The sequence below is a fragment of the Perognathus longimembris genome, chromosome 1 (assembly GCF_023159225.1).
Source record: "Perognathus longimembris pacificus isolate PPM17 chromosome 1, ASM2315922v1, whole genome shotgun sequence".
Classification (NCBI taxonomy): Eukaryota; Metazoa; Chordata; class Mammalia; order Rodentia; family Heteromyidae; genus Perognathus; species Perognathus longimembris.
Window position 1 is genome coordinate 101,540,019 of NC_063161.1, and position 22,358 is coordinate 101,562,376.

The following is a 22,358-nucleotide window of genomic DNA, read 5'->3' on the forward strand; positions in this document are numbered from 1 at the left end:
CCATAAAATTTAGACCGACTGTATGCCACATCTAGTTTTCTATGGGCTAATTTTTGTGAGTGAACTATTGCCTCTTCCATTCTTTGGGTTTTGTTTCCTGCTAGTTTATCTGATGTGGGGGAAGGATAGTAACCAAAAACTGTAAGCAATCTAAAATCTCCATCAAAAACATGAGATGATGCACAGAAAGAGGTGAAGTGGGAATATAGTGGGAAGAGGGAGGAGCTGAGAAATAGGACAGTTATTATGGTTTGGATCTTAATATCCACCAAGGGTCCATATGCTTAAAGGCTTGGTTGCCAAAGTGTGATGTTATTAGGTGATAAAACCTATAGGAGATCGAATCTTGTGAAAGAAGTTGACCCGCTGGGGGCATGCCCTAGAAGGAAATACTGGGTACTGGCCTTCCCCGCTTTTTTTTTTTCAGTTGCAATGGAGTTCCCTGCCATGATGTTCTCACTCACTACATAGTGACCATGGGCTGAAACCTCTGAAATCATGATAAATCTTTCCTCCTTACAAGGTGGTTATATCAAATATTTTGTTCCAAGACCAAAAGCGGACTATGACAAGGGAAATGTGACAAAATGCAAATTCTTGAAAAAAAATTCTATTAGCAAACCTCCAAGCATTTGTTAATGCATTGTGTTGGTGAGTTGTAGGAGATATTGGCACTCACACATGGCTAGTGAAATGCAACTGTACAGTCTCCTATGGAGATAAAACCTGCCAGTATTTATTCAATTTAAAGTGCACATGTACTTTGGATAAGCCTTCCTACTTCTGGGCACCAATGTTATAACTCAGTGCCATGTTTTGCGACACTAGAAAGATAGCCAAATACTGAGTACTTCTACAATTTAAGGAGAGCTGGGCAATAAAAGGTTTAATAACTTCAAGAACTATAAAATGTATGTTATAGGATTTTCCCTAAATTAACAAGTAGTTGGAGATTGTATTTTTTATTCTGAAAAACAATATTTTATTCACCTTTTACAGCAGAATGCTTTACTGAATTTAATGCAATAATATTTTATTTTTCCATCTCAGATAATCCAATTTTTAATCATTAGTGTTGCTGTTTCTTTAGCAAAGTGCCATATGTACCTTAGCTAAGATCATCTTTATAGATTCCTCTGGAGATTGTATTTGCTTCTATTCACCAGGTCTTCTGATGGCACTAAATCAAGAGGTTTCAGAGGTGACTGCTATGTTTTCTGCCATTCAAGAGTAAGGATTATTGGATTATGGGTGAGACTATATTGTAAGGAGAAAGGTCAAGATATACAAAAAGGATTTGTGCCACTTAATCTTTCTTCTGCCAACAATTCTGTCCTCTTGAATAAGACCTGTCACTCCTCTGGTTTCCCTTATCCATGAATGAGGAGAGTGAACAGCAATGGAAAATTCACTTCACATTCAATGATCCATCTACACTAGAGCTAACCTGAGCTGAACCTCAACCTGATCACACACAAAGAAAGGGGAACTAGCATTAAGAAGTGAGGTCCTACTAATTGGCATCATTTGGAATCTACTACTTCTCCTAAGCCTGTAACAATCCCACAAGGTGGTATTATCATCTTCTTTTTATAAGCTCAGAACTTGACCTTCAGAGGAATTAAGTAGTTTTTCTAGTGTCAAAACCAGCAGGTGTAGGGCAAAGAATCAAACCCAGCTATTTTTAACTAGGCACCTGGACTCTTCCCTCCATTTTCTTTAACCCAGACTTAAAGGAAAAATGTCTCTATTACAGATTTTTCCATAAGAAGAACACATCTGAATACAAAGCAAAGAGAGAAGCAATTTTGAGGGAAAATAAGGAATTGATCAAAAAAAAAACACAACCAAAAAGATAAATTTATTAATCAAAGGTAATTAGGCTGTTAAAAAAAAACATAACTCTGAATGACCAAACTGGACTTAAAATGTATGTCACTATGTAGCCTTAAAATAACCAGGCAATTTGTCAGATTTCTATTTAGACAAAGATAAATATAGGCATTTAGTTGTTTCCCCTCTACCCATTGTGCCATAGACAGAATAAGTTGCTCATACCCCTAGGAACAGGCTCACCTGAAAGGGCCTCTGTATTGTTAACTCATACCCAAACCAAAACTAACACAAGCATTCTACAAATAATTCCGGTACTCGTAAGTTCTCAATAGCCCTTTCTTCAATTCAGTGACCATTTATAATTTTGAAAAAGTGGGAGTTTAGGGCCTGACATTGGAGTTTGAACTGATTTAAAGTTATTGGCTGAAGGACTGAACTAAAAATCATTTTAATCTGAATTAATGTGTGGGGAAAGAACCTTCCCTAAGTTTAGAAAAGTTGTAGTGCGATTCTGTCTTCTCAACACAGCCAGTGGGAAAGCAGAGAGGAAAGGCAGAGCTGAAGAGAGAGAAGAGAACTTTTAAATGAATGAAGAAAGGAAACTAGAGGAGGAATAAGCTAGAAAGAAAGCACTCCTCACTCACTTCTGGTTGCAGAAGTCATGTTCCCAAGAAGGCCCTACCACTTTGAAGAATTGCAGCTCTCTAGTCTGTGGCATCCTCTCATTTCCTGGCACCCAAAGCTGCCTGGAACCAAGGGTGCCTTTGCATTCAACAAAGACACTGTAAACTTCAAGATGTTCACTTAAATGCAAGAGTCTCTTCTTGAATGCACAGCTGTAAGGTTAACAGGACATGTGCCCTCTAAGAAGAGCATGGGCCTCCATAAAATTGGAGATGGCTTCACCTAGGACAGACAGAAAGGGATCAACCTACTGCTTTGTCATTTTCTCCATGAGTTCCCTGTGTACTCTTCATTGAGGAAGCAGGTGAAAGGAGACATCATCTCCAATGGCTATCTACATTACTTTCCTCCTTCTGGGGCTTTTTGGTTAAAGACTTGAGGAATTTGTAGGTAATTTTAGAAAAGAGGTCACCCATTCTCCGAAATTTCACACTGACTAAAACATTTTGACTCTCAGTGAGGTTGAGCTGTTGTTGAATTTGAAGCATGTTGCTGTCAACCCTGTCTCTTTATTACAAACTAATTATGGTCAAGTTGGGCAGGTCACTGGGATCATAACCCAATAACACAATGGGGCCTGGTTTATATCATCCAAAAAAGCAGCAGGAAAAGTCCACTAATCAGTTAGGGCAAAAACAAAGCAACCAAAAAGTCAGAATTCTTAACTATTAAATTTCCATTTCTCTGTGGGATATTTCTGGGCTCTCTTCTGTTCCACTGGCTTCTTTGGCTGTTTGCTTTATTATTCCTACAGCTTTATATATGTCAGAAATAGTTCACAACTTTTTAAAATCAAGGTCTCAGAATTACACTGAAAGCTCATAGATTTTTCTACCCAGCAGGACTATAGATGATTAAAGAAAGAATTGCTGCAGCTGAGGGATATGAAAATAAAAACAAATTTCAATCCCTCCAAATTCAACTTCTCCATTGAAGCTAAGAAAGAATCCACTTTCAAGACTTGCTACCAGTGTCTTACTTAAATGCTAATTCCTTTCCACCATTCTAAGCAATGATGGCTTTCTTAAAAGAAAATCCTACTACAACATAGCATCATGTCATTCACTGACCCTGGTGTGTGTGTGTGTGTGTACACACACATATATATTCCTAATGAGATGTCCATCTGTGACACAAGAATTACTAATGAGGGACTAGGAACAATGAGCAGGGGAGTGGAAGATAAATGATATAGAAGAGGCACTGCTAACATTTTCAATGAGCAAGATCGATATACCGTGTAACAGAAGCACAACAAATCGTTCCATCAATTCTCACCTCTGAAGATAACAACCCATAGGCTTGTCAGCAGAACCCAGTAAACGAATTACCATGAGAGATTAATTAAATGTGAACTAAGGCCTCTTCAACATTTCTTCCCTCCCAAATACACATTACTTACTATCAGAGTGCATCTAAGCCTCATCTGTTTCCTAATTTATTGAACCACTCCATCCCATTCCTTCCTGAAACATCACAAAAATCCAGGGATTGTGATTTAAATATAGATTGGCTCACCAGTTAATTTTCCTAGAACCTCACTCCCTCATCAGCCCCACGTCAGCTCTTATATACTTCCCATAGGCTTTAAATAAACCTGCACACAGAGCTCAAAGTGAGAAACAAGTATATCTGTGTCAAAATATGTCAGTCCTAGCCAGACACTGGTGGCTCATGCCTATAATCCTAGCTAATAAGTATACTGAGCTCGGAGAATCATGGTTCAAAGCCAGTGCAAGCAAGAAAGGCCACAAGACTCTTATCTCCAATGAACCACCAGAAAACAGGAAGTGGCACTATGCCTCAAAGTGGTAGAGCACTAGCCTTGAGTGAAAATGCACAGCACCCAGGCCCTGAGGTCAAGCCCTATGACTAACAAGATGTGTGTGTGTGTGTGTGTGTGTGTGTGTGTGTGTGTGTGTGTGTGTGTGTGTGTGTGTGGAGAGAGAGAGAGAGAGAGAGAGAGACTATTGATACCTCCTCTTAAGACAATTCCTGTGGCTCCCATTATCCTGTAAACTAAGTCCAGGACTCTACAGTATGGTTCTCATAGTTATAGGAACAAGAAGGAAAAGCAAAAGTGACACTTACAGCACAGGGTATGCCACACCTCTTAGCTATAGCTTTGCTTTCTGAGATTTCAGTACCTCCCTACTCAACTAGCCTCAAATCAATCACCCAGGACCAAAGAACAAACAACTTCTAGAAAAAAAGACAGAGTGTATACTAACATTTGCTTTTGTTTTGTTGTTTTGCTTTTGGTGTTTTGCTTTTGTTTGGACAGCCCTGGACTTTCAATGCAGGGCTCCACGCTTACCAAGCAAGCACTCCCCCACTTGAGCCACATCCTCAACCTTGTTTTGCTTTAAAAGTTTTCTTTTTTTTCCAAATAGTGCCTTGCATTTTTTATGTACAGAGTTAGCCTCAAATCATGATCCTTCTACCTAACAACCTTCTGTGTAGCTGGGACAACAGTGATGTACCACCTCTCTCAGCCTACTGGGTGAAATGAGCATCTTGATAACTTTTTTTCCTAGGCTTCTACCTGTGATCCTCACTATCTCTAACTCCTAAGAAGCTGAGATTAAAGGTATGAATAACCACTGTGCCTTAACTTGCATTGGTATTTTATTAAAATAGCAGTACATAACAAAACAGGATTTAGAAAAAAATGTGTGGATGATTAATGAATACGGGAAAAGGTTCGCTTCTAATATCCTTTGGCAATATATAATCCCTCCCCAAGATGTGCAGTATAAAGTTATGTGAAAATGAACTTCTATAGAATCATTGGATTCAAAAGGGCAAAACAATAGCATTGTGAATAAAAAGAAATGATTCAATGTTCAATGTTGGGGTCTTCCTTTAACCCCCAAAATAAAAATAAAACAAGCAAAGCCTTTCTCTTTCCAATTTAGCAGGACTCAAGTGACTATTTTGACGAAGATTATTACCAAGTTACATAGGGTTTGAGTAGCATATTACTGGGCAATGGGGGCAGGGTGATCATTCTAAGTCTCCAGTACAGCAAGCCATTGAAGTCATCCATGTACCAGTCTACAATTCTGAAACGGGGGTGGAAGCTGCCCTGGGGAAGGCATCTTCTGCATGTCCCTCAGTGGGCCTTTTAGTTCTACAATACATACCAAGGGCAACACAAAATAAAATGTTCCCCCAGAGTTAGGAAATGTTACAGGCCTAATGGGGATGAAGAAGCAGGACTGGGGGAGCCCTGAAAAATGGTGGGTACAGAATGGAGTAAAATTCACAGTAACTTTGTGGGAGGTTATGTGGAAAAGTCACTGGTATAAGACACTGTCTAAGAATCCAACAACTCAGGTTCTTGGCTCACTGTCCAGGCACTTGCTTCCTGCTAGCCTTAGGATAAAAGCCATGAAAACTGTCCCCTCATTTTAAGATAGAAAGGAATACTACATCCACCTTTTCTACCTCAGAGGAATATTGAGAGAATCTAGTCATTGTGTATATGGAACAATGCTTTGGAAATCTGACTTCATAAATGGAAGAAATCATTATCTTAGTAGAGTCCAGCTTTCCTGCCATCTGTCTCAGACTATGAAAATGCTTTGATCCTCTGGAGTGCAGAGAAAAATGTCCTAATACAGCTGTTTTTCCTCAATATTCTTCAATCATATGCATAGTGGGATGTTTATTATCTGTACAAGTCATATAAAGCTTCTTTCATTTGTCAACATCTATGATTGCCACTAGTTCTTCTGTACAAAACATCCCCAAATCGAATCTTAAATCTCCTGAGTAGAACAGGTTATCTAAACAATTTTATCATTTGGAAATTGTTTTTCAAGGGTAACACATGTAACTACCAATAATTATAGCTACAGTTTATCTGATGAAGGTCTTGAAAGATGTTTGCTTGCAAATGGCAAACAATTACCTGATCCTAAACACCTTCATCTTACAAGTACAGCTGGCCTGACAACAGTTGCAGACTGCAAACTTCTCTTGTTTATTCTGAGCAAATTAGGTCATAATGGAAGGAGACACTTTATCCTATTAATGAACCATCACCTTTAATACAACCTTGGAGAGCAAAAGTATAGCTTTCAATCAATTACTCTAAAAGAAAGAGTAAAGAAGTGGGCTTTACTTCCAGAACCAAGAGGCAGAGATTCCAAACATATAGACAGAGCAAAACTGGAATGTTAGGCCTGTAAGTTTCTGTATATTTTCAGTACCTTCTGGCATTACTATGATTCAAACTGATGAGACTAGGTAACTTAAGCGAGTGGTTGGGGTTGCAATAGATAGTGGGGCAGAATTACAGAAGAAGTGACACTGTTCAAGATGCACTATGCGCATAAACTGACATGATGAATTTAAAATCCTTTGAAGATAATAAAAAATGCTTTTTAAAAAGTGAGGAAAGCTAGGCACTGATGGCTCATGCCTATAATCCTAGCTATTTAGGAGAATGTTATCTGAAGGTAGTAGTTCAAAGCCAGCTTGGGCAGAAAAAGTGTGTGAGACTCTTAATGCCAAGTAACCATTAAAGTGGAGGCATGGCTCAAGTGATAGAGCACTAGCTTTGAGTAAAAAAGCTCAGGAACAGTGCGAAGGCCCTGAGTTCAAGCCCCAAGACTGGCACACACGCACATACACACACACACACACACACACACACACACACACACACACACACACACACACACACCAGGCGAGAATTTGCTAAATGATAAAAACTCTCATCTGAAGCTAAAACTCTTGCTTTCTTTGCTAGGTGCTGGTGGCTCATGCCAGTAAACCTAGCTACTCAGGAAACTAAGGTCTGACGATTGAGGTTCGAAGCTAGCTTAGGCAGGAGAGTCCTTGAGACTCTTATCTCCAACAAACCACCAGAAAACTGGAAGTGGTACTATGGATCAAAGTGGTAGAGCATTAGCATTAAGTAAAAAAGCTCAGTGACAAGGCCCAGGCCCTAAGTTCAAGCCCCTGGATCCACAGAAAATAAGAACAACAACATCAAAACAAACAAACAAACAAACATGTGCATTCTTCCTGCACTAGAGGTTCCCTACGAAAGGAAGGTAAATTCTAGTGTTGGGGATATATCTCAGTGGTACAGTACTTCCTTATTATGCAGGAGACCCTAGCAACTGGGAAAAACAATCCAAAAGGATAAATTCTATACATAAATAATCTTCTAGGACAGAAACCCAACTCTACATCAATATCAGTATTTCACAGGAAAAGGTAACTCCAGCTTCAACTAGGTACTTGAAACTATTTGAATGCCTTCCTACCATAATCCTGGAAAGATGAAGGATCACTTCCCATCAACCAGTCATCAGAAGTTGCAAAGGTCACAGAAAAGGTCCTTGGCAAGGCTAAGGGAGTGGAGATACTTGCTTTCAAAAGCTTTCACTTGACAGAGCCAAGAGACGTTTATTTTTTTTTTTAGGCCAAGTATTTGTGTTTAAGCACTGGTTATGAGATCTCAAAATAACTGTACTTTCTCTACATGAACAAAACTTAAAATCCAGCTTCCCCTAACCCAGTGTATCTCAAGCAGAAACAATTCTGGCTCCCACTTGGGAGACATACAGCAGTGCCTACCTACATTTTGTGTCCCTTTGGAGGTGTAAGGGATGCTATTGGCATCTAGTGGTTAGAGGCCAGGGATACAGCTAGACAACTTGGTGTCCAAGAGAGACTTCCATTAACAAAGAATGATCTAGTAAAAAGCCCAAGTGTCAACAATGCTGAGAGACAAAGCCTAACTAGTAGGGATCTGGAAAATGGCACACTTTACAATATAAGAAGGTCCCCAATAAATCTATGCTTAATAATATATAGACTTAAATAGTAATTAATATGTTTTGAAGCATTGAGTATACTTTCACAGTCACTAGACAGAAAGCAAACACACAGAGGATTTTACACACACACACACACACACACACACACACACACACATATCTTATTTTTGGTGTTGGAACTGGGGTTTTACTAAGGCTTTTGCTATCTTGCTTGATTTGCTTGTTGTTTTTTTCACTCAAGGCTGGTACTCTACCACTTGACCTCTACTAGCAGCTTTTTGCTGGTTCATGGGAGATAAAAGAATCTCACAAATTTGTCTTCAAGCCACAATCCTCAGATCTCAGCCTTCTGAGTAGCTAGAATTGCAAGTGTAAGTTACCAGAAACCCACAGCACAGCTGTTATAGTGTTGTTGCAACTGCCAAGTCTCTTTGCTGTCCCCCCTAAGAGATTTACATAGAAAACCAAGAAACAAAGGAAGTTGAAGAAAGTTAGAAAGACAACAAAGAGAAGAAAAATAAGTTTGAAAAGAAGAGCAACTGGGCATGGTGGCTCACACCAAAGATCTGGGCTACTTGGCAGATCAGAGATCGCGAGGATAATGTTAAAGCTGGCCTGAGCAAAAAGTTTAAGTGAATTGTATCTCAACCAATAAAGGCTGGCCATGGTGACATATGAAGATCATCCTAACTATGTGGGAAGAATAAATAGGAGGCTCATGGTACAAATCCAACCTAAGCATAGAAAGCTTATCTGAAAAATAACTAAAGTGAAAAGGACAGGGCGTAACTCAAGTAGTAATGTCTGCCTAGCAAGCAAGCACAAGGCCATGATTTCATCTTCCAGTTCTGCCAAGACAAAAGAAATGAAGAAAAGCAAGATCCCTATTCCTTCTCTGGACATAGACATGACATAACAACCAAACAAAAGAGACATCCAGGCTGGAGCCAACCAAGTTTTATTGCCATAGACAAGAACAGCATAAACTTTTCCAACAGATAGAATGTGAGGTTTTCTTCCTCATCGATCATAATCCACAGTAAACAAATTCAATACATAGTACACAAAAAGGTTTTCATTAAGCTGTTTCTATAGTGAGAAGAAATACAATGACAAGATTGTAAAACTAAAGGATGTCCTCAGATATACCGGGCTGCACCAGTTAAAGGCAGCACTGGAAGCTTATATGCAAGATACCTTTTTAGAAGGGGACCCTGAGGGCTTCTAGCCACAGCCATCTCAGAGAGCCCCTCATCCACACAGTACCAATAAAGTCAAGTCAGTAAGGTGACTGAGAAGCCACATTCTGGGCTGCAACATACTATCTGATAATTAAGTGATTAATTTTTTAGATGCCATCATCTCGGAGTCTCGTTGCTACTGACTAAGCAGAAATCATAATAATAAAACTAGCTACTGTTGTTTGAATTCCACCAGCACACACTCACCTAGAAGTCACTCAGGAGACTCCTTGTCACACTAATAACAGGATGGCAGTGCTGTTTCTTAGTCTGTATACACACGAGGTTCTTCAGGAAGTAAGCTCAATGGATTCTGTCTTTAATACCCTCCCAGGTCAAATGCCTAGCAATCAATTTACTCTCATGAAACCTGTCCCATCATTTTCTGTCTACTGATTGCTTTGTCTGAAAGTATAAATAAATGCAGTCATTTCCATGACAGGCTAACTTGAAACAAAGTTTTCAGCCCCACCTTTCTTCTTGCAATGGCCATCCAGTATTCTCCAAAATGTCTGAGAGGTGGAGTAATGACAAAGAGATGTAAGGCTCATCTCCCCTCTCAACTGCCATGGAAGCCCCAAAGACACCAATATTATCATCACTGCTTCTCATTCCTCTTTAATAGGGTCTGTACATGTTATGACCTCACACACTATCTATACTGAGATGATTCTTCATACTCTACCAGGCTAGAGCTCTATCCTGATCTCTAGACTCCCATTTAAATGTTTAACATTCTACAAACTTACCAAACCCACATCCAAACTCTCTGCTTCCTTCCCATCACCCACAATTGTCCCTATCTCAACTAAATGTAGCACCCATCCTGCCAAATACACAATCTAAACCTTAGACTAATCTGATAAACTAAACCTTAGACTCATCCCCTATATCCAATGTCCAACTATTTAGAAATCCTTCCATGTATGACCATGTCATCATATAGCCTACATCTAAGTATCTAACCCAATTTTTAGTCACACATAAGTAGAAAAACCAGAAAGAAGGCTACTGCAATCATGCCATGCATGGAGGTTTGGTCTTCCCATTTTCATTCCTTATTTCCCTTCAATCTGCTCCCCACACAGCACTAAGAATTCTATTAAAACTTAGAACCCATCACTCTTCCACTCAAATCTATCCTCTCACTTTTCCTCTTCATCCCATCTTGTCTCTCCCATGTTCCTGTTAGCCACTCTGGATTCCTGGAGGTTTCTTAAGCACACCAACCCCACAACCCAGCTCCAAGTTTTAAAGTATTCACTACTCTTCCTGTGGCGCTTTCTTCCCTACCATAATGACACTAACCACTCCCTCCTTCCTCTGGAGTATGAGATAAAAGATGGTAGTTTTTTTTCTGATCTGTTCTGCCTACTGTTCTATCCCCAGGGCCTAGAAAAGTGGTTAGAACAAAACATTTGCTTAATAAACAGCTGAATGGGTGAAATTAGGTTCTCAGAGGCTTTTCTGTGTTGCACTTGAGAGTCACTTTTAGACACCACAAAGTGTGACTACCTACAAATATCTACAAATTCTTCACTTAAATGTAAGTACTAGAGGTTTTGCCCCACATCAGAACAGTTTTATTTCCTTGCCTTTTGAATTTTATCATGCCTACCTGGATGAAAAGACAAAACACAGTGATGATGAGATACATGGTCAACAGAGAGTTTGTTAGAAATGCATGTATTATGTATTTAAAAGTTGAAATTGTCCACGACAGTAGACCCTGTATATTAAGCCTATTCTAATTTCAACCAAATGGACATCCAAATTCAAAATTTTACTCAGGCACAGCTGTTTGACAAGTACAGCAGGAGCCTGTCAAGTCACTTGGCAGCGTCATTCCTTTGGAACATAATAGATTTTTTTGGCATCTCCTATTATTCACTGATGGTAATTAGCGAACCAATCTTTGGAGGAAATACACAATCGGGCAACTAAAAAGGCCTTTTATGGAACTCGCAGAAAATAAATCATTGACACTACAAATGGTCAATATGTACTCTCAGATTTGAACTAAATTGCTCATTGATTCACCAAAATCTATTTTCCAGACCTTGTCATCTAGGTAAATTCTTTTTTTTTTTTGTTTTATGAAGTCCTGAATTCAAGTAAAGTGATGGTGACACTTTCCTTGATTTTGATTTAGTACCTCAATAGTGTCAGCAATTATAGTGATTTCTCCATTATTTCCTTAGATTATCCAGCTCCTCCCCTGACTGGCTCCATCATAAAGGCCCCATTGCCATGGGCCCTTTTTGTGCCACAGGCACGAAACCACATTCACAATCTAAACATGGAATTCCAGAAATACACAATGGAAGAGGAACAGGCTGACCCAGACAGCCCAAGAAGCTGCTGTCCTCACAAGCAGTGGCTCAGTGCACTGGGCCATTGAGGGAAATGCTGGCTACAGAGGGGCAAACCCAGGAACAACATCAACAAATTCAATTCCTGCCTTAGGAACACTGGCACATACCACCTCAATGTGGGATTCCACCTGGGGCTTTCAGAAACAAACAGTGCCTGTCTTGATGTCATACTTTTACAACAACTAGGATCCTTACCCAAACACCTTCAACAAGTTTCGACAAGTGCAGTTCAATCATTTGAGATGGGCCAAAAGGTCAGGGCCCTGAAACTTTGTCAGCACGATTAGCCAGTGGAAAAGCACCCCATGCATTTCAGAGTGCAGGTCGACTTTCTACTCCACAAAAGCAGCTTTGTTTCTGTATATGTGACACCTCTTAATTATAATCAATGATTTTTTTTTGTTGTCAACTCTGATAAGCTTGTTTACCTAGCTTCATTTTCCTACAACACTTTAAACATTTCTACGGAGGGTAAATATCAGCAGAACTTTGCGATAGGCCTTGAACTAGGTCTGTGGTATTGCATAGTGTTTACAATTTGTCATCCTTGGGGGTAATTTTGCAAGCTTAAATACAGTAAAGGACATATTATAAAGAACCAGGCAATTTCAATTTGTTTGAATATAAAAAAATGGATCAAATGTGTCTATAGAGGCACATTGTCATTTTTTCCTTGAGCATGTGCCAGGTCAAGACCAAAAGCAAGCATTCAGAGAACAGAAGAGTATTTATGAACACATTGTGTGTATCAAATAAGCTACTTAATGAACAGATGGGGAATATTCTTTTTCAGAGTCCTAGTAAAATAGACCTTCATACCAGATTTCTGTGCGCAATGGTAGACCTCTGGGTGATTCATTTAACAACCTTGCCCTTGATAGTGAGCAGCTCGCCCTTCAGGATGAGTGCCTATGAGACATGAAGACAGGGAATTGTGGGCCCCGAACATGTCATTTTTAGAGAAGGTGGAAAAAAGTGACTAATCCACTTGAGATAAGGAAAGTTTTCCCATAAGTAGTGACTCTATGGCAATGGAATCCTTGGAGAGTCAATAAGAAAAAAATGATTAAGCTAAGAAAGATTTAGTAAATTGAAAATCAAGCCCTGGGAGCCAGCACTGATAAGGAAAAAGGAAATGGTCTTGAACAGAACTACTGTGTTGAAAGCAGGGTTGCCACTCAAGAGAAAGCTGAAAGATCGTGGCAGAAACATTTCTTCTCTTCAGAGAGAGGAGAAAATGTTTCAGGTCAGAAATAAAAGGAGACAATGCTAGTTTCCTGGGCAGACATCACATTCTGCACTCAATACCTAAAGGTCCTCATTGGTACACAGGAAGACCACATTCCCCAGCTTCCATGTAGAAAGTTGGGGTCATATGACAGTTCTGTTCAACATCATTGGAGAAGACGTGGTATGTGTGATTTCTGGACCTAGTGGACCTGGTTCTTCAAATTTTCTCAAGAATCTTTTTTTTCCAACCTTGGCTCAGATTGCCAAATTCCAACTGTGTAAGAATTGAACAAGAAATAAACCTTTACTATCAAAGCCATAATATAGCCCCAATGATTATTCCACCTTATAGTTCTCTTTTCTTTAGAAACAAGAATAAGCTTGGTAGATCAAGCTGGTCTCAAGCTCACAATCTCACTACCTCAGCTTCCAAGCTCAGCTGAGACTATAGACATGAACCACTACATTAAGCCCTTCATCTCATTCCTAGGCAGAGTGATTTCAGGGACCTTAAAAAGCAATGGAAAATATGTATCAATTTGCTTTCACATCAGTAGAACAGAGGTTGCTTAACAAGGGTTGCTTAAGGGGAAAAATTCAGTTTGGGAGATTGTTAGTGGGAGCAAAGTATTTAAGTCAAATACGTGTTTTATTTTTAAGATTTTATCCTAGAAGTTTACACATTAGAACTAATAATGAAGTTCCAAGTATCTATCACCTAGCATTGCGCGTGCGCGCGCGTGTGTGTGTGAAGTTTACTATTTTCAATCATTGAGCCAGGTGCTGTGGGTAAAACTTAAAAGGCGAATGAATACTAAATGAACCTTTAGTATGTAGGGAAAGAGCAGAGTCTGAATCTCAAATCTCACAATATCCCTTAGTTTTGTGGGCTATCATAAGGATTAAAGTAATCTAGTAGCTTAGAATTTATACCACATCATTATCTTTCCTCCTTTCTTCCCCAGAATGAGTTTTAGCTTTAAGGGAGAGGTTTCATACTTCCTTCCTAGTCAAAATATAGCTTCCCCTGAAGGAACCAAAATACTGAATCATTTCTTAATCATTCACCATTACTTACATGAACTTCTCTTTCCCAACATCATTTCCCAGAAGCAAGCATCAAATAGATGGAGAAGAAAAATAAGAAGCAAGGTGAAGGGCTTAAGCAGCTGTATGGAGAATCCAAAGGAAGTCAGATTCTCTCAATGAGATGGGAGACAAATTTCTATTTTAGAACTACTTGTAAAGGCTTAGTTACATACCCATATTCATTCTCTTAGTTAATAAAACATCATTTGATCTTTTCTGGACAAGTTTCCCATAGCAGAAATTGCAGTTCGGATAGAGGAAGAGTGAGGCAAAGGAGAAGATTATCACAGTAGCAACATTTCTCACTAAGCACACTCAACAGACCCAATACCCAGTGTTTCAAAATGAAAGCATCAGCAAATGAGCAAATGAACATTCAAAGATACAGAAATTGTTCTGGTGTTGAAGCTGAGTTGCCTCATGAATTTGAAGAACAAGAATGCAGAACCAATCAGATGCTGTACCTGTGAAACTCTAAAAGGCCTGAGTCCAGACAGGGGTTCTAGGCTCTACTTAGGGTCACACAGGGCAACCCTAAACTAGGTTAAGGCTGCGCTGTGAGAACAGGAAGCTCAAGTAACTAAAGGCACACCTTTCTGTCACCTAGCATTCCCTAAGGTATTCGGGATGGAGTCACTGAGAATAGGTGCCATATTTTTTAAATGAGAACCCACTTAATTTTCTTTCCTCTAAACATCCCAAGCACTTAATTCTGTTCTCTATTAATTCGTCTGAGCAGAAAAAAAATCCAAAGTAAATTCCAGCAGTGGAGGAAAAAGTCTTGAAAACGCTGACAAGCACAGCAGAATAAGTGCCAATCCAAACCTTTGTTTAATAGTCCTTCAGTCTCTTTACAGAGTATGAAAGGAAATATTTAACTAGTGGAAAGCTACTCATACACAGGATAACATATGTAAGTGGCTTCTGTCCACATCTTAATCATTCTACATAATTGATCAAATAGCTTTGGTCTCCTCACCTCCTAGCTTTTGTCTTTCAAGTCAACAGAAAATGCTTTCATGCTAGTTTCATTTATGTTTCCCTGAAGAGTCACTCGGTATCAGAAAAGAATGTGTTTTATATGATATGTGCCAATAGTTAGATACCTTTCAGCAAAAAAAAAAAAAAAAAAAAATCATAGATCTGAAGGGGCATTGGAAGTGGTAGAAAGAAGTCAGTTTTAGGTTATGTGACTAAATCCATCGTGCTTGCCACTTCAGTGCAACCAGCTCCCAAATATCTCCTAAAGTGTGTTGTTGTTGTTGCTAGATCCTCATTTATTTTAACTAGGTTTGCAATTCTTCCAAATTTTACTGACATATCCTTATTTGATAGAAGTTCTTCATGAGTCATTCCAGCCTCCCTTCACACTCCTACTAAGCATCACATACTATCAGAATTCTTAGAAGTTCATTTCTTTTTTTTTTTTGGCCAGTCCTGGGGCTTGGATTCAGGGCCTGAGCACTGTCCCTGGCTTCTTCTTGCTCAAGGCTAGCACTCTGCCACTTGAGCCACAGCACCACTTCTGGCCATTTTCTGTATATGTGGTGCTGGGGAATTGAACCTAGGGCCTCATGTATACGAGGCAAGCACTCTTGCCACTAGGCCATATCCCCAGCCCAGAAGTTCATTTCTTCAACATTGAGTTTGCCTTGGTATGATTGGCCTCATTCCTGTCTCTGAAAGAATCCATCACTTTTTCAAGATGTAGTCCTTTTTTGTAAGAAGAATCCTGCCCAATCCTTACAGGCAGAGTTGGGAGCTTCTTCCAACGTGCCCCCTAAAATACACTGAACATCCCTAGCTAAATAGCAGCCCTAGAACACTGTGAGCTCCTCAAAGAAATGTCTCATTTATTTGTCTGGCTTCAAGAACAGAATATGTCTCATGATTTGCCCTTAGTGACAGATGAAGAAATGAATGAGCACTGAGTATTCCTATCATTACACATGCTACTTGGGTAGGATGGGATAACTATACTCCCCATTTTCCCCCAGGACAATCCTGGTTTAATAGAACATTCTTGTGAAACAGAACTCCATTTGTCCTTTTTTTTAAAAAAGTCCTAATTTGAATAATAAACCATATAGTCAAATCTATGTTTGGAGCATTAGATTTAATTACTTATTCATATTCTCTGGCCTGCCAAGCTCTCAGGCATCTTATTTTCTGATGTCTCAGCAACACCCCCAATTATTCATTATTATTATTTTTTATTTATTTATTGTCAAAGTGATGTTGGGGGGGGGTTATGGTTTCATACATAAAGCAGGGAGTACCTTTCTTATTCAACTTGTTACCTCCTCCCTCATTTTTCTCCCACCATCCCTACTCCCCATATCCCTCCACCCTCATGAGTTGCACAGTTAGTTTACAGCATATAGTTTTGTAAGTATTGCTGTTTTATTGGTTCGTCTTTTATCATTTGTCTCTCCATTTTGATCATCCTCTTCCCTACGTTTATTATTATTATTATTTTTTTCCAGTCCTGGCCCTTGAACTCAGGCCCTGAGCACTGTCCCTAAGCTTCCTTTTGCTCAAAGCTAGCACTCTGCCACTTGAGCCATGGAGCCACTTCTGGCCGTTTTCTATATATGTGGTGCTGGGGAATCGAACCCAGGGCTTCATATATACAAGGCAAGCTCTCTTGCCACTAGGCCAGATCCCCAGACCTATTTTATTATTTTTAAAACTTTACATTCCCCTTCTAAAGAATTAGAATGCCTTCCCAGGCATTAATATCTCATGCCACACAGAAGGCTGAGACTTGGAGTATCTTGGGCAATGCAAAGCCTGTCTGGACCAAAAAGTCTATAGGTTTATACCTTCACTTAACCAGAAAAGTGCAAGACTGGAGGTATGGCTCAAGTGATAGGGCACCAACTGTGAGCAAGAAAGTAGAGGAACGCACAGAGAGAAAGAAAGCACAAGCCTCAACAGAGCACCAAAAGAAAAAAAAAAAAAGTATTCTCCCTACTTGAGTCCATAACTATTGCCTAAGAAATAAGTAAAATTAAATATTGTGCTGCAAAACAAGAATGCACAAATTTCATTGCACGCTGTTATCCAACGTCATATGAATAATGACACCTCTTTAGAACTGTAGGAAGACACTTGGCTGCTTGGACTTAGAGTGATGTGAAACCAAGTCAGTCTTGCTCAGGGCCAGAATGTGTCACACATCTACTGCCCAGCAGAGTTACAACATCCATTGTCTTACAGATGATCTAGAAGCCTTGACTCAGTAATTACAGCAGAAAGTAATAAATCCTGCTTGAGGGGAAAACAAAACAAAACATTATATTTCTAAGTCATTCCACCCAGAACCTGAAGAAAGTATTTTTGAAAAAAATCACAGAAAATCTGACTTACCCCCTACCTCTTGTTCTCTTTTAAGAAATCATAAATGTGTCTGGTCTTTCACTCTATACAATCAAACTCTATCTGGATGAAAATATGTCAACACAAACATGCAAAGAACAGGTAATTAAGAAGTTACAAAGGTCACAAAAGACATTTCTAATAAATTGCCAAATAAATTTTCTGCAGCAGCACCCCTACTAAAAGAAAAAATATATTTTCAAAACTATGTATGAACAAATCTCAAAAGGTTTGACACATACTGCCTTAAACTAATCCTTTATGAAGAGATTTTCATCATTTTTATTTTTTAAATGTTATTTCAGGATATACAGCTAGAGATGAACCACAAAACAAACAAGAATGAAAACGAACATTAACCATCATGTAGTTAATGATTTTGGTTAATGAGGGCAAAGCCTCAAATATTTAACTTTTATGGTTGCTCTCATTATCTATTACTTTTCATTAATCCTAGAATCACAGGGCAGAGAAACATAAACCAAGATTTTCTTTGAAAATTTTGCCTAAATCTGCTCTGAATTTATTTTCAAGACAAAAGTTCATAAAAGGTCAGTTCCCCAGGTAAACTAGATTAAATGCCTTCTAAAGAGAAATCAAATTAAACCACTACCAAATGGCAGGTTTCTAAACACTCTCTGGAGATGTGAAATCCAATTTGACAGATGCCTTATGGACTGTGGTCAATTCCCCATCTGATAAGAATTTCTGTGGTTTTACTTTCACCTATGCCAGGGTCTTCGTAATTTGTGGTGACATACGTGTGTGTATATATACATACATATATGTATATATACACATATACATATATACAGTATGTTGAACATGTACATACACAGATAAATATGTTTGTATATCTCTCATGTAAAAAAATCACTGGAGAATAAAAACCTTTGAATTCAGTTTGAATCTTAAATCACTGAGTTTATGTCTAGTACGTGACAGACTGTTGCCTTGTGGGTTGTGATTTGGAAGCTACACTCTCTCTCTGATCTTTACCAGATGTTTCACTGGTGGTGTTTCAACCTCAAGAGACAAGAAAGATATTAATGTTAATTTTATTTATTTAATCATATCAGGCAGATTTGATTAATTAAATAAATAAAATAAAAGGGAAAAATTCAATAGTCTGATAATTTACCAACTCGTTAGAAATATCCATAGTAGCAAAAGTGGTTTGGAGATTATTTGATATTAATAGCCTGAGAGACTGTACAGTGTTTGAAGAAAAGCTTACACATTCTTACCTCTAAAAATGGGAAATAGACACCGATTTTTCAGTGCTGCTTCTAAATCCAGGGGTTCAAGGATATACCTATAATCTAGCATGAGTCTCATCTGTACTTTTAAGTATTAATTACAAGAACAAATGACTCATATATTAAATGGACACAGCTGAAACCAGTCAACTTCAATATCTTCTTGTCTCTTTTATCTGGATGTTACTCTGAAGGAACACCAATCTACCCTAATCAATGTCAGTACACTGATGATAATGAAGAAATATTTTCTACTAAAGATTACCACCTGGGCTGGGAATTGGCTTAAAGGTAGAGTGCTTGCCTAGCATGCATGAAGCCTTGGGTTTGATTCCTCAGCACCAAATATACAGAAAAATCTGGAAGTGGTGTTGTGGCTCAAGTGGTTAGCCTTGAGCAAAAAGAAGTCAGGGACAGTGCTCAGGCCCTGCCCCAAGAGTGGAAAAAAAAAATACCACCACCTAAGTTTGGAATGCAGGGACAATTTATCTGTAGCTCACAATTAGAACTTGGAAAACTGTACAATACGAATGCCTTGGCTACCTGTTAGAATCACTGGGAAACTATACCCCAGGCCAATTAGATCCAACATTCTGAAGGGCCTGTACTCCCCAGGCATGGGTACATTGCAAAGCTCCCCAGTGTCTGGTCCACCTGTGAAAAATGGCCCCTTCCCATTATTATCCCTTGGTACAAAAGAGGCCCCTTGTCTATAAACTCCTCTGCCATGGCCCCCAAGCATTAGTAACCCAGGTAACTGGCCCACCTGGGGGCAGTGGGAGGTTCTCCAGGCTATGAGGTCTTCACTGGGGCCATACCTCCTCCTGTCCCACTCACTACATATTAGTCTCCATCATTAGTTCCATCCCTTTTTCCCTTTCCCCTTTTCCCTTTTCCCTTCCCTTTCCCTTCCCCTTCCCCTTCCACCCCCTGCATGCCTCAATCTTATGCAGGCAGGCCAGCAGTATGCTCTCCCCCCAATAAACTCTTTTCTGCCTGAACCATGTGATCTCCTCTTTATGAACTAATTTCGGTGAATCGAATGTCCCTCAAATTAAGAAGAGTGACTCAAATACTTTAAGTGGGTGGCACATCACAATTCAATTATCCTGAAAAAAATCAGTTTCCTTTGGCTTGGGTCTCATCTTTAAAATGGAACACAGTTGTATTCTAATTTATTTTCTTTCATTTCTTTGTCTAAAAATACATGCTTAGGGAACATCTCAAATAGACAACAAAGAATACAAAATATTGTGACACAGACCTATTAACATTTGTATCACTGTGACCAAGTTTAAAAAAGAGTGAAATTTTTACCCTATTTCAGTTTTCTTTCTTGGGAAAAGGAAACAAAGCAAAATTCCCAAGTCCTATTTCCTTCCTATTAAATTTTCACTATCCTAAATTTACTAAATATCCTATCAATAGGTTTTCATTGCCTCAATATATAATTATGTATCAGCAAAATTATATGATACTCCTGTGTATTTAATTGACCATAACTTTGTAGTACATTGCATACATCCACATATATCTATTTTTCACCCAACACTGTCTTTTGGAGACTTACCTATGTGGAGGTGTGTGTGTGTGTGTGTGTGTGTGTGTGTGTGTGTGTGTACATTTCATTAATTTTACAATCCTTTATATTGTTTATTTCTCTCTGTGTATGAAGGTAATTAGGCTTGAACTCAGGTCCCGGGCACTATCCCTTAGCATTTTCTGCTCAAGGCCTGAAGTTTAGCAATTGAGCCACCAAATAACTGGAGATAAGAATCTCAGAACTTTCTCTGCCCAGGTTGGCTTTGAACCACAATCCTCAGATCTCAGTCTTCTGAGTAGCTAGGATTACAAGTATGGACCACTGGTGTCTAGTTTCCTTCTTCGAATTGGAATGAATCACTCTATCTATGAAGGTTATTAGGGTTATTTATGCTTCTTTTAAAAACTGCAAATTCCCTACTTTTCTGAGAGTTCCTTGCCACCACACACAAAAATCTCCTGGCTGGACAGTTAGACATAGTTTTGTTGGATGTGTTTATCTTCAGTCTTACTAACTGTACCCAAACTGCTTTCCAAAGTGGAAACACCAATGGCTTTTTCCATCTTCACATATCCTCTATTCTTCATAGCCTTATCAATACTTGGTACTATAAAATGTGCATATGTTTGCCATTATGAAGGTTATGAAGTATTAACTAATGGTTATAATGAGATAGCATTTTCCTAATATCTCTCTGGACATGCAACTGTGGTCATTACAGCAATGAAAAGTCTTATCAAAAACCACCAAACCAAGGATATGAAGAATCTTCCTTGTACAGCTTACAATGAATTCACTTTTCCTCAAGGAATGGCCAATGCTGGGCCATGAACCCATATATCAAGCCATAAAGGAAGAAGAGGGACACAAATTCTGTTGTTTTTTTGTGTGTTCATAATCCAATGTTACTTAAAAAGCAAACTGCCCAATACTCAAGCCAAAGCAAATATAGTAGATTGTGCCAGGCAAAATGCCTGTGGAGAAATGAGTCAATTTATACAAAATTCAAAACTGTCTTTGGTCAGTGACATTTTCATGAAAATCTGTGGGTGGGTAAAAGTTTTGCAAAATTCTTTCTTTTACTATTGGATAAAATTCATCCAGGAAAAATAAGCAACATTGAAGTGGCAACCCACATTGCCCCTAATTCTTTTATTAGCACTCTGGAACCTCCCAGAACAACTGCTTTCAATTGTGCATGAAGGCAAGACTCAGAGTTTCTAACTTTGGCAAGAGAAGAACCCTTGGCCCCCGTTTCCACTGCCCTGATCAGCTGATCAGTGAGGCATTGTAGGCACAGACAGGCATTCACAGACACAGTGTTCCGTCTCCTTCAGAACACACCTCACTGGGCACACTACCAGACACTGCCACCATTCAACTTAATGGCACAAGAACCTCAGTATGGTAAAAGCATTCTCAGTGTGCATTCTGCTGGAACCATTGCTATAGATACTGTTAGGCATGGTTAGGGTTAGTGAACTTCCATGGTTTTGGGTTACACTTTATGTTGTCCTCTCAGGAACATTAAAATGGGGGCTGGACAAAGAAACAATTCTAAGTCTTCAAGGCTTGTTCAAACTTGAGTGTCTGAACTCTTTCCCTGTTAGAAAAACATAACCAACTTCCACATAGATACACCTGAGAACGCTGATGGCTTTGCAAATCCTACCATTTACCACAGTTGGACTTATTAGTCTATGCTCAGAAAGTTCCAAATAGAATAACTGGCAACCACAATTGCTTTAATGAATAGTCATGAATAACTTGGGTATTCTTTTTTTTTTTTTCTTGCCAGTCCTGGGCCTTGGACTCAGGGCCTGAGCACCATCCCTGGCTTCTTCCCGCTCAAGGCTAGCACTCTGCCACCTGAGCCACAGCGCCCCCTCTGGCCGTTTTCCATATATGTGGTGCTGGGGAAT

The 22,358-nt window shown here is 39.1% G+C and overlaps 1 protein-coding gene and 1 long non-coding RNA gene across 7 annotated transcripts in view; one reads left to right on the plus strand and one right to left on the minus strand.

Moving 5' to 3' along the window:
- Glis3 (GLIS family zinc finger 3) overlaps nucleotides 1-22,358 on the minus strand; it is a 446,841-nt gene that overhangs the window by 267,129 nt on the left and 157,354 nt on the right. The gene's annotated exons all lie outside the window — the stretch shown is intronic.
- Nucleotides 8,800-20,510, plus strand: LOC125357198. The gene is made up of 3 exons (XR_007212151.1): nucleotides 8,800-10,770; nucleotides 10,802-13,894; nucleotides 20,474-20,510. It is a non-coding gene; the product is annotated as an uncharacterized LOC125357198 (long non-coding RNA).